The 14,191-nt window shown below is 39.1% G+C and overlaps 1 pseudogene; it reads right to left on the reverse strand.

Moving 5' to 3' along the window:
- Positions 1–10: 10 nt before the first annotated feature.
- Positions 11–14,191, reverse strand: part of LOC127410458 (A-kinase anchor protein 7-like) — a 92,458-nt pseudogene continuing 78,277 nt past the window's right edge.

The following is a 14,191-nucleotide window of genomic DNA, read 5'->3' on the forward strand; positions in this document are numbered from 1 at the left end:
TATATATATATATATATATATATATATATATATATATATATATATATATATAAAATGTACATTATTCAGCATATAATGTGCACAATTTGCACGTGTATTTGTATCACAGAACCTTGTGTTATATTACCCAGGGTCAGGTATTAATTCAGACATTATCTAAAGAGTAGTTGGGTTCGGGAGTCCATTTGGAATATACTCGTAGCGAAATACTTGTGCAAATATAAATAGGACATATATTTATGAATATATTTATATACTCCTCAGAGTGCATCAACACCATGGAAAGAACATAATTAAACAGCTATGCCAAATAAAGTAAATAAATGCTTTAATAGCATTCAATATTAATCTCTAACAGCTGAAGGTGTGGGCAGGAGACTGGTATAAAAGTTTGTAGAACAGCAACAGCTACGGTGTTTTTTACGGACTCTTGTGAGACCTTTTGTCAGACGTTCGTCTCGCAAAATCGTCACGGATTTGGTGTGAACAGGCCTGTAGCGCGGGCTGGATGTGGCCCACAGGCTGCCTATTGAAGAACCCTGGTGTACAGTATATCAGTTTAGGATGGTAGAGATTTTTGGTCTGCATGTGTGTGTTTCCATGCACTTTAGAATACAGTTTTGGTCACATTCAACTCCTGTATGATCTTAGCTTGAATGTGCACTTGTGCTAGCAGAGTCTTTATCGCCTGTAGCCCTGTACTCTCATCCGTGTGCGATCTCTCTCTGAATTTAGTCTTCTCTGAGCACACACACTGCCTACAACAACAAACAACATCAGCTGACACTGAAACACAAGAGCAGGGTGATGCATACACAAACAAAATATCCCTCTCATCATATTTATCATATTTCATCTCCTGTGCATAGTCCACATGTTGAGTTTGATGGTTCTGGCTTTGGATTGGGTGTCAGGCCTGCAGTTCGTTTCCACAGTAAAACTGAGTAACTGAGAGCTGTAGTGGTACTGTAGATCATCTGTGATTGTCGTCAAAGCCTCAGATGTGAAGATGCCAATTAGAAAATGACAGACTGCAACAATACCTTAGACACTAGTGTTATTTAGCAGAGACGTGTGTGTGTGTGAAATGTACTCCAGTTATTTCATTTCTTGCCATCTTTCTGTCTTTTTCTTAATGATCCTTCATAAATGAACAGAAAAACAGACAGAAGAGCTGATCGGGTTGTAGCTCTTAAACCTGGAAGAGAATTCACATTTTCAAGCCATGGGTTCCCTCAATAATTTCAAATGGGCTTTTAGAATGTCTTTAACATTCCTTTCATGTTTTGTTTGAAAAAACAAAACAAAAACAACAACAACAAAATTTTTTTATATATATATATAAATACACATAGCCCTACCTCAGACTGTTTCAAAATGACCCTTTTAGGGTTAACCCTAACCCTATGTCTCTTAAAATCATTTTAACCACTATTCTAACCCATTGGAAATTACTGAGGGATCCCATGGCGAATTAGTCTTATGGGTAGGCCTACAAATTGACATCATAACTGAACAGCTCTACTGAGAGGAAAGAATTGCCTGGTGACATAGAATGACTTTGATTTTTGAGTCTTGTATGCATCCAGAGAACAAAGAGGAGAAATCTGCCATGATCTTCCACACCGCACTCTACTTCACTTTACAGTAGTTCTTTCGACTCAAAAACTTCTCTGTTATCTTTTGACGCCCCTTGGCAGGTGGAGACGTGTTTCAGGTCTCTGCCTAGGCGGGTCAGGGTACAGGTCAGGGGTCATTTAGTGGTGTTCAGTTTGCCGTCAGGGCCCTTGTCTTTTGGTGCCATGCCGTTCTGTTGTGTTTCCTCCATATACTGCTGAACGGCCCGGAACACGGCATCTTCAACCAGCCGTTTACTCAAACTCACTAACTCTTCATCGTCTGGCGGTGGGGCTTTCTTAACACCTACACACAGATACATACAGAGCTGTCAAAAAAAGCTGTATACTGACCGCCAAAGACACAAATCTTTTCAGCACATCAAACACAAGTCTACCTCAGTGAAGTAACCCTACAGCTCAATCAGTGAGGGCACTGGGAGCAGGGTAATGGGGTGATACACCGTGATAATTTACCAACTAAAACTCTCTTTCTCAGCCTTTAGGATTTTTGTTCATTGTTATATTATTTAATCGAGAATATCATCAGGAATAATGTAGGGAAGCACCGATAATGATAATTATTTGGTTGATAAACGATATGATGGCTGTTGTTGTAAGTTAATACAGTTTGGATTTTTTTTAATGTTTACACTACAATTCCAATCTAGACCTTTGGTAATTTCGACAGATAATGCTTGTAATTATGTTATAACCAATACCTGATATGATGGCTGATTTTGTAAATTAGTAATGATTTTTTTTTTCAACGTTTACACTGGAATTCCAATCTAGACTCATAATAATTTTAATAGATACAGATAATAATCATGTTAAGATCGATAACCGATATGATGGCTCAGATTATCAAATTATAATTTATAACATTTATACAAAACATTATAATGTGCAGAAGGAAAGATGGGTAACGGTTGAACTTGCACAGATGGCACTCAGATGTAGATCATTTTAAAAAATCCTAATGTAGGCTGATACAATAACAATAATTATTTATATGTCATGGCCGATAATTAATGGTCAATATTATTTTTTAAACATCATTCAAAAAAAGGTTCCAATCAATAACTGTATATTGTGCAAATGAAATCAGTCATAAAAATGTGTACAAAAGATTGATAACTGTTCAGTATTATTGTAACCATGGTACAAGAAAAAGAGTTCACTGTTTAAATTGGAAAACACAATTCCTGGTACTATCAACTTCCAATATTAATCTCATCAAAACGATGTTGAAAGTAAATTAATATTAATAATACAAATAAATTAGCTAATTTTGACTGATAATGATAACTAATAATTATGTTTATGTTAAGGTTATAATTGATATGATGGCCAATATAAAACATTTCTGTTAAACTGGAAGATAAGTGCTGATATGATCTGCTTCCAACACCATCAGACAGATGCTGATCATTTAAAATTGCTAACCTTGGCCGATATTATTTTGTGGCCGATGACCGATATGATGACTAATATTACAAATCTATCTAAGAGAAGTTTACGTTTAAATTGGAAAAAATAAGCCCTATTATTATCTACTTCCAATAACTTACAAATCAGACTTATACAAATAATTTCAAAAACGCCAATATCATCTGATACCGATATGGTAACTACATAGCATGCATCCCTAAAATTATGGCTAATATCACAGTATTTATTGTTGTGAACAAACACACAGAAGTGGGGGAGAAACCCTGTAACTAGTCTTTCATTATTAGTGCAGTAGGGGGGTTGAAGAAACACTATAAAGTAACAGTGAAGGGGGAACACTCAGAGAGTAACATACTTGTCCGTGCAGCACGCTGTCTGCTGTGCATAAGATCTGCAAGATAAACAACACATTTAGCAACCAATTCCATTACTCACTGCAATCTTCAGTCTGGAGTGATTTCCCCACAATCACAGCTTCATAAAACATCATAATCAACAGATGGCCTCTGATGAACCATAACGAGATCACATCTCTGCCCACTAATTAATCACTCTTGTTTCATATTGGTTAAATGAGAGCATGCTTAATTCTGAAACAGATTTGAGTAGTTGATTGGCTTTCTTGCGATCATGTTTTCTAGATTTTTAAAGGTGAAATGTGTAATTTCTGCGTCACCAAACAGTTTTTGGGAAATAATGATTGTTTTAAAAAAGGTTTACCAAATACCCCCTCCGTCTTTCATTGGTCGAACAAATAGATAGTCCCGCCACAAACTTACACCATTGGTTGAGTTAATGTGTCAGGCTGGTCATGGTCATAGCACCACAAAGCCACACTGTTTACATTTTTTCTGGAGAATAAACCTACGAATGGCTTATTTATAGTTGACTCTGCATATTAAGCTGGAATGTACTTTAAAACGGAAAAAATTACACACTTCAGCTTTAACTAATTGAGGATGGCATATATTTGATTCAATTTGTAAACTGATTGATACATATATCAAATTAGTCCATAGAAAATACACATTCTCCCTGTTCCAGCAGCATATGGTATCATGAAGAGCTGTACACTGCCTGGCCAATAAAAAAAGGTCATTGTTTGTATTTAAATAAGCAGATACTTAAGAGCCTATGATTGGATCATTATTGCAGTGACTAATATGTTTCAGCTGGCAACAATTATTTGAACCCTAACTGATACAGTGTGTAGCTACTCATTTCTTAAACAACCATGTCAGAAGACGTATCCCGTGGTCGTAGAAAAGATGTTACTGTGTTTCAGAAGGGGAAAATTATTGGCCTGCATCAAGCAAAGAAAACAACTAAGGAGATTGTTGAAATCACTGGAATTGGGTTAAGAACTGTCCAATGCATTATTAAAACCTGGAAGGATAGTGGTGAACCGTCAGCTTCACTGAAGAAATGTGGTCGGAACAAAATCTTGAATAATCGCGATCAGAGATCACTAAAACACTTTAAGTCACATCATAAAAAATAGACAGTAGAACTCACAGCTATTTTTAATAGTGAAAGTAAGAGCATTTCCACATGAACAATGGGACGAGAATTTACAGGATTAGGACTAAACAGCTGTGTGGCCACAAGAAAGCCACTTGTTAGTGAGGCTAATCAGAAAAAACGACTTTAATTTGCTAGGGAGCATAAAGATTGGACTGTGGAGCAATGGAAAAAGGTCATGTGGTTTGAGTCCAGATTTACCCTATTCCAAAGCGATGGGCACATCAGGGTAAGAAGTGAAGCACATGAAGTGATGCACCCGTCATGCATAGTGTCCACTGTACAAGTCTCTGGAGTCAGTGTTATGATCTGGGGTTGCTTCATTTGGTCAGGTCTAGGCTCAGCAACGTTATGCGGCAATAAAATCAAGTCAGCTGACTACCTGAATGTACTGAATAACCAGGTTATCCCATCAATGGATTTTTTTTCCCCTGACGGTATGGGCATATTCTAGGATGACAGTACCAAGATTCATCGGGCTCAAATGTGAAAAAGTGGTTCAGGGAACATGAGGAATCATTTCCACACATGAATTGGCCACCACAGAGTCCTGACCTTAACCTCACTGAAAGTCTTTGGGATGGGCTGGAGAAGACTTTACGGAGTGGTTCAACTCTCCCGTCATCAATACAAGATCTCGGCCAAAAATTAATGCAACTCTGGACAGAAATAAATGTTGTGATGTTGCATAAGGTTGTCAAAACAATGCAATGATGAATGCACACTGTAATCAAAGCTAAAGGCGATCCAATAAAATATCAAAATCAAATCAAATCAAATCACTTTATTGTCACACAGCCATATACACAAGTGCAATGGTGTGTGAAATTCTTGGGTGCAGTTCCAATCAATATAGCAGTCGTGACAGTGATGAGACATATACCAATTTACAATAACATCAAATTAACACAACACAATTTAAACATCTGTTATACACATAATTACACTCAACAATATACAAATAATAACATACACTGTACAGTATACAATACGCTGTTTTTTTTATTTTTTATTATATAGATACACATTATTCAATAAAAATTAAAAATTAAAATATATATATACACTATATTGCCAAAAGTATTCGCTCATCTGCCTTTAGACGCATATGAACTTAAGTGACATCCCATTCTTAATCCATAGGGTTTAATATGACGTCGGCCCACCCTTTGCAGCTATAACAGCTTCAACTCTTCTGGGAAGGCTTTCCACAAGGTTTAGGAGTGTGTTTATGGGAATTTTTGACCATTCTTCCAGAAGCGCATTTGTGAGGTCAGACACTGATGTTGGACGAGAAGGCCTGGCTCGCAGTCTTCGCTCTAATTCATCTCAAAGGTGCTCTATCGGGTTGAGGTCAGGACTCTGTGCAGGCCAGTCAAGTTCTTCCACACCAAACTCGCTCATCCATGTCTTTATGGACCTTGCTTTGTGCACTGGTGTGCAGTCATGTTGGAACAGGAAGGGGCCATCCCCAAACTGTTCCCACAAAGTTGGGAGCATGGAATTGTCCAAAATCTCTTGGTATGCTGAAGCATTCAGAGTTCCTTTCACTGGAACTAAGGGGCCAAGCCCAGCTCCTGAAAAACAACCCCACACCATAATCCCCCCCTCCACCAAACTTCACAGTTGGCACAATGCAGTCAGACAAGTACATTCTCCTGGCAACCGCCAAACCCAGACTCGTCCATCAGATTGCCAGATGGAGAAGCGTGATTCGTCACTCCAGAGAACGTGTCTCCACTGCTCTAGAGTCCAGTGGCGGCGTGCTTTACACCACTGCATCCGACGCTTTGCATTGCACTTGGTGATGTATGGCTTGGATGCAGCTGCTCGGCCATGGAAACCCATTCCATGAAGCTCTCTACGCACTGTTCTTGAGCTAATCTGAAGGCCACATGAACTTTGGAGGTCTGTAGCGATTGACTCTGCAGAAAGTTGGCGACCTCTGCGCACTATGCGCCTCAGCATCCGCTGACCCCGCTCTGTCATTTTACGTGGCCTACCACTTCGTGGCTGAGTTGCTGTCATTCCCAATCGCTTCCACTTTGTTATAATACCACTGACAGTTGACTGTGGAATATTTAGTAGCGAGGAAATTTCATGACTGGACTTGTTGCACAGGTGGCATCCTATCACAGTACCACGCTGGAATTCACTGAGCTCCTGAGAGCGGCCCATTCTTTCACAAATGTTTGTAGAAGCAGTCTGCATGCCTAGGTGCTTCATTTTATACACCTGTGGCCATGGAAGTGATTGGAACACCTGAATTCAATTATTTGGATGGGTGAGCGAATACTTTTGGCAATATAGTGTATATATATATATATATATATATATATATATAGAATGTACAGTATTGTACTGTATTGACATTCAGGCTGTCGGTTGATAGTCAGTTGTTAAGAGAGAACATAATATAATAATAATAATATCATTTATAATAGTCCGGTGTGAGATATAAGAGTAAGGGTAATAAAGTGCAGTGCTGATGTATTTTGATCGTGGGAGATCAAGAGTTCAGAAGTCTGATTGCTTGGGGGAAGAAGCTATCATGGAGTCGGCTGGTGTGGGTCCTGATGCTGCGATACCGCCTACCTGATGGTAGCAGTGAGAACAGCCCATGGCTCGGGTGGCTGGAGTCTCTGATGATCCTCCAAGCTTTTTTCACACACCGCCTTGTATATATTTCCTGGAGAGAGGGAAGCTCACCTCCGATGATGTGTCTGGCAGTTCGCACCACCCTTTGCAGTGCTTTGCGGTTGTGGGCAATGCTATTGCCGTACCAGGCGGAGATACAGCCAGTCAGGATGCTCTCTACAGTGCAGGTGTAGAACCATGTGAGGATGTGGCGGTTCATTCCAAACTTCCTCAGCCATCTCAGGAAGAAGAGGCGCTGATGAGCCTTCTTCACAACGACTTCAGTGTGGACGGACCATGTGAGTTCCTCAGTGATGTGGACACCCAGGAACTTGAACTTGAGGAGATGTTGCTGCCTATTCTAACCACCTGGCGTCTGCTTGACAGGAAGTCCAGGATCCAGCTGCACAGTGAGCTGTTTAAGCCCAGAGCCCGGAGTTTCTCATCTAGCTTGGAGGGCACTATGGTGTTGAATGCTGAGCTGTAGTCTACAAACAGCATTCTCACATAAGTGTTCTTTTTTTCCAGGTGGGAGAGAGCAGTGTGTATTGTAGATGCAATGGCATCATCAGTGGAGCGGTTGTTGCGGTAAGCAAACTGCAGCGGGTCAAGATTGAGTGGCAAGACAGAGCAGATGTAATCTCTGATTAGTCTCTCAAAACATTTGCTGATGATGGGGGTCAGAGCAACAGGACGCCAGTCATTTAAACAAGTTATTTTTGATTGCTTTGGTACAGGCACAATGGTGGATGTTTTAAAGCATGTGGGGACTACAGACAAAGAGAGGGTAAGGTTGAAAATGTCCGTAAAAACACCAGCCAGCTGGTTTGCGCACGCTCTGATGCCGTCTGGGCCCGCGGCTTTGCGGATATTCACCCGTCGGAAGGATCAGGTTACATCCGCTACAGAGACGGAGAGTGAACTAACCTCTGTAGCTTCAGCCGCGAGAGCTCTCTCCGCGAGGGCGGTGTTATTTCCCTCAAAATGAGCATAAAAAGTATTTAGCTCATCCAGTAGAGAGGCAGCGGTGTTTTTATTCCCTTTAAAGTCCGTGATGATGTTAATTCCCTGCCACATGCTTCTAGAGTTGGTGGTGGTAAACTGTCCTTCAATCTTGCTCCTGTACTGGCGTTTTGCTGTTTTGATTTTCGGAGGGCATAACTGGCTTGTTTATGCTCCTCCGCGTTCCCGGAATTAAAAGCGGAGGTCCGCACATTAAGTGCCTCGCGAACATCGCTATTGATCCACGGCTTCTGATTCGGATAGATTCGTACAGTTCTGGTCGGAATCACTTCCTCTACGCACGTTCTGATGAAACACATTACACTATCAGCGTAAAGCTCGATGTCGTCATCAGAGGCGGACCGGAACATCTCCCAGTCCGTGTGATCAAAACAGTCTTGTAGCATAGAGTCTGATTGGTCTGACCAGCACTGGATCGTTCTGAGGGTGGGTGCTTCCTGTTTCAATTTCTGCCTGTAAGCGGGCAGAAGCAGAATGGAAGAGTGGTCCGATTTGCCAAATGGTGGGCGGGGGAGGGATTTGTAGCCATCCCGGAACGGAGAGTAGCAATGATCCAAAACCCGGTCCCCTCGTGTGTTGAAACTAATATGCTGGTGATATTTTGGTGCGACTGATTTTAAACTGGCTTTATTAAAGTCCCCGGTCACAATGAACGCAGCCTCAGGGTGCGCAGTTTCCTGCTCACTTATACTCCCATACAGTTCCTTGAGTGCCCGGTCTGTGTCGGCTTGTGGCGGGATGTACACAGCTGTGATAATGGCCGCTGTGAATTCCCTCGGTAGCCAGAATGGTCGACACAGAAGCATAAGAAATTCCAGATCAGGAGAGCAGAAAGACTTGATGGAATATTAGTGTATGCAACTTTTTATTACATGTTCTTTTTGGCCAGGCAGTGTATATAGTGTCTTTTGTGTTTCTTCCCAGTCACAGTTCACTTCAAAAACTCAACATCAGTATAACTTCAGTTCTTCCATGGAACACAAAAGGAAATATCTGGAAAAATGTTCTGGTCACTATTTTTTATGTAGTAACAAAGAATGGGGACTGGAGCTTTCAAAAGCACCATAGAAGTATCATAAAAGTGGTACATACAACATAAATGGCTAAATTTCAAATCATCTGAAAACATACAACAACTTCAGGTGAGAAACAAACCAAAATTGAAGTCATTATTCACTAATCATCTTCCCCTACCTTGAGCTGTTACCTCGAGGACTGCTATAACCGGATCATTGAGTCAGTGAGTTGAACTTGATAACTGAATCAGTCTGATTCATAAACTAATCATTCAGACTAGGTATGGGCATTTTCAAGTAATTTTGTAGTCGAGTACTCTAACCCACAAAAAAACTGGTAAGCAATTACTCGTAAATAAAAATGTTGAAAATATCAAGTATGAAACGTACGTGAAATTTATATTTAGTTTTATTCACAAATGTTACCAAGAACGGTTTTAAAATAAGATAACTTCGACAATCTATGCTTTTCTTTTGGGAAAAAAAAAAAAAAAATGAAATGAACAATATGCATAATAATAATAATAATAAATTTTTTATAAATAACAGTAAAAAACATTTAAACTCACCCAGAGCCAACTCTGAGTCTACATAAAGGCGATCACATTATTATTCAGAAAAACAAGTTATGAAAGTTGGCCTTTTAAAAAATGTTCTCTGCCCATTTTAAGAGATAATGGTCTGATAAGCTTCCGAGTTTCTTGTACCGCTTCGCATTGCCTTACCACAATAAAAACAGATCCTTGTCTGTTGGTTTGCATGACTCCAACAAGAACTGAATACCAATAGATTAGAATTCAGTAAGAATTTAAGTATTACATGTATTACCACACTTGGCTTTGCTTGAAAGCACACAAAGATGGCATCATGTCTCCTTCTCTCATCCAACACGTCGACGACACACATCCACAGTGCCCCCAGTGGACTCAATTGTAACTGCGAAATTTGGTGAGAGATTCAGAGGGGAAGTACAAGATAAATCAACCATGCTAATGGCAAATGTGCAAAGGAAAATACATTTGCGATACTCGAGTAGTGTTTTAATACTCGACTAGCTGGTACAGAATGAGTACATGATTAGTCGATTTCTCATGCACATCCCTAATTCAGGCCAGTTTTGTCAACTGGATTAACTGATTCACTGAATAGATCGGACTAATAAGAATAATTCATTCACAAATCGGACATAGCTTCTTCACTCTTTTAACTCTCATGAGCATGGCACAGGTTTCCACTCTTTTCGACCAATGAATTTCCATGACTTTTTTTAGTCATTTGTGATTTTTGGAAACCAATTTTTAAAAATAATTTTGATTCAGACTGATTCACTGATGAATCATTAAGACCATTTTATAAACTGTTTCAACCAAATAACTGCAAAGAACTGAAAGAAGGATTCACTCAAATAGGACAACACTATGGGTTACAAGCAAGTTCTACTCAACACAAGCTCGAACCAAGATCAATATTAGGGGATGAAATGTTTTAAAACATGTTTAAAATGTAACTAGACAAATTTATATTCACTATAGAAATGTCCATGATTTTTCCAGGCCTGGAAAACTGTTTTAAAATTCCCTGATATTTCCAGGTTTTCCATGACCGTGGGAACCCTGACGCCAAGGAGAACACATGCAGATGTCAAGATATTCAGTGAATATTGAATTTTGATTGCACACAGCTATCTTATGACTTAAAGAATACTAGAATACTTGGAAAATAGCACACAAGTCAAATAGACTACTTTTATGATGCGTTATGATGCATTTGTGTCGTTTTGGAAGCTTGAAAGCTCAACCTCCTTTTGTGTTTCACGGGAGAAAGAAATGCCAAAGATGATGATGACAGAATTTTCATTTCTGGGTGAACTAACCTTTTAATGAAACTTGAAGCTCACTGGTAATCACTGCTCCTCAGTCAAGAGCTCATTACACATAATTTGTCATCCAAACGCACAGCAGGTTAAATTGACTCTCTACTATGAAGATGACTGTCACTGTGACATCAACAGACTGAATAAGACACTTCAGACTTCAGTCAGAGCAACAACTGCTGCTTCACACTGCTAGACTGCAATGATAATCTCAAATATCACTGATAGTCTCATTAGCGAGACACAAAGACAATCCAGACGGCTGCTTTATCTTTTAGAAGTATTCTTACTCTGGGATGGAGTTTGGAAATCATTTTTTCCATGATTTTACTGTCTAGATTCTTGAGCAGTCAGTAAACCCATCTGTCATTCAAAATGGTTAAACAGACCTTGAGAGACTTCGATTAAAACAAATGTCTAAGTGTAATAGTGTCTTATTGTTGCCATTTCCTCAGGAAGCTTCATCTCCTTTAAGGAAGATCCTGCACTTTGTTCCAAACAGACATGTCTCCAGAGGGAAGCGCTTATCTGGGAGGGGTTTCATACCCTTTCTGACAAGAATTGAGGTCAAGGATGTCTATAGTACCCAGGGAGAGCTATCCGTTGGCATTCCAAATCATCTCAATGGCAGTCGCTAGTGCAACCTTCATGCTGCAATCTTGCAGCAGGGATAATGCTGCATTCCCAAGTCAGAAGTGGAATATTCCCACTTGGTATCTCTGATCTCTCACCATAAAGGCATTCCATTGCTTGATGCTGGGAAGAAGACACATAAGAAAACAAAACTGCAATGCTCCCATTAGCTTAGCAGGTATTTAATTTTAACCGAGACGATTCCTAGCTACCAAATTACAGAAGATGCATGATGCTATGCAATGCTAGCGTTTATTCTACAGGTGTACGATTATCAAAAGATACTATAATTTACAGGTGTTTTACACACCTGTCTCTGCAAACGTTGGCTAAACCAGTTTTATTATCATGGAATGTAGGAACTTTGACTCACTTATGATTTTAATTTGCTTAAAAGTGAATGTTTATCATAATTTTTGTACATCTCCCTGGGTACTGACATGTTTGTGTGATATCATGAACACACATCTAGGTTAAATCGGAGTTAACAATTCCACTCGAGTTTACAAGTTTGAAGTCTGACTTCAATTGGCGTTCCATTGCATTTTTCCAAATAGGAAGTTGGAAATTCCTACTTTCCAAGTTGAATGGAACTGGGCCATGCTAACCAGCCAGACTTTGATTCTTTGGTTTCATACCCTTTCTTGTGAGGGCAGAGGTCAGAATTTGTGATGGAGAGACTTACTCGTAGTTTGAAAACAAATTTTAACATTAAAAGTTATTTAATTTGGCATCTTAACTTATCATATGCCATCACAAGCTGGCTTTGAATCCAAGCTTGATTTTAGTTATTTAAATGACCAAATTCATAGTAATCAGTTCCCATATATGATGTTTGTAAATACTTTTTTTAAAAAGAGGAACAGGGAAAATAAAGTGCCTGGAGTAGCTCTGCATTATGACAAAAATGAACTGGGTGTCTGTCAACTGAATGTGCATCGTGAAGGGCTGCAACGGGAACTTTCAGGTTAGACAACTTTGTTGATTCAAATGGAAGTAACCATTACTCCCAAAAGCTTCACTTGCTGTGGACACTGTCCCGACACTGACGTTGGTTTAGGTCAAGCCGGTTTAAGGGGCCAGTGTAGAACCATTTTTTCCAGCCTAGAACCGCCTTTTCTTAGGTGGGAATGTGCAGAACAGTGCGAGATAAGGCACCAACACATAGACCATGGTGCAAAAGGGATAAATGTGTCTAGTTTTACAGGCATCTACATTTAAATTTGGTTGTCAATCTGCACCACCTACTGTACTACAGTGGATTTATTTTTTGTTCCGCCTGGCAAATATTTGTTTCACTGTTGATGTGAAAAGACTTTTCGTTGACTATTCGTTTAGTTTTTTCATTTTGTGCTTGATGTGAATAGACCTTTCATCAATAATCTGAATTTAGCTTTTTCATTTTGGTGTGATTTGACCTCTCAGCTACAGTTCGTTTCACTTATGCTGCTAATAGACTTTTCGACGACAATATGTTTAGTTTTTTTATTTCACTCTTGGTGTGAATAAACCTTTTGTCAACAATTCATTTAGATATTTAGTTTTGCTCTTGGTGTGAATACACACTCCATCGACAATTAGTTTCACGATTTGTATGAACAGACCTTTGTTGACAATACGCTTTTTCATTTTGGTATGAATTGACCTTTTGTCTACAGTTCTTTCCTCCTTGGTGTAAATAGAGCTTTCGGCAACAAATTATTTCACTTTTGGTGTGAATAGACCTTTAGTTGACAGTTTGTTTCGCTTTTTTGTTTCGCTCTTTGTGTGAATAGACTTTTCGTTGACAAATCGTGTCAGTTTTTTGTTTTGCTCATGGTGTGATTAGACCTTTGATGGACAATACGCTTAGCATTTTCATTTCACTTTTGATGTGGATAGACCTCTCGTCAAAAAATATGTTTACTTTTTTCGTTTCACTCTTTGAGTGAATAGACCTCTTGTGTCAACAATTAAAGTTTTTGTTTAGTTGTTGGAGTAAATAGAACTGTTGTCAATCATTTGTTTAGCTTTTTCGTTTTTGTATGAATAGACAATTTAATTCTTGGTGTGAATAGACCTTTTGTCAACAATTTGTATAATTTTGTGTTTCACTCAGGGTGTGAAAGACTTTTCGCTGACCATTCGTTTAGCTTTTTTTTGTTTGTGTTTGATGTGAACAGACCTCTTGTATCAACAATTAAACTTTTTCATCTCACTCCTGGAGTAAATAGACCTTTAGTCGACAATTTGTTTAGCTTTTTCATTTTGGTATGAATTGACCTTTTAATTCTTGATGTGAATAGACCTTTCGTCGACAACTTTAGTTTTTTTGTTTCACTACTGATCTGCATTCAAATATGCATACTTCCCTACTATATAGTATGGCAAAAACAGTACGCCAATGGAGTAGTCTAACAAAATTCTCAGTATTTATA

The sequence above is a fragment of the Myxocyprinus asiaticus genome, chromosome 19 (genome assembly GCF_019703515.2).
Source record: "Myxocyprinus asiaticus isolate MX2 ecotype Aquarium Trade chromosome 19, UBuf_Myxa_2, whole genome shotgun sequence".
Taxonomy (NCBI): Eukaryota; Metazoa; Chordata; class Actinopteri; order Cypriniformes; family Catostomidae; genus Myxocyprinus; species Myxocyprinus asiaticus.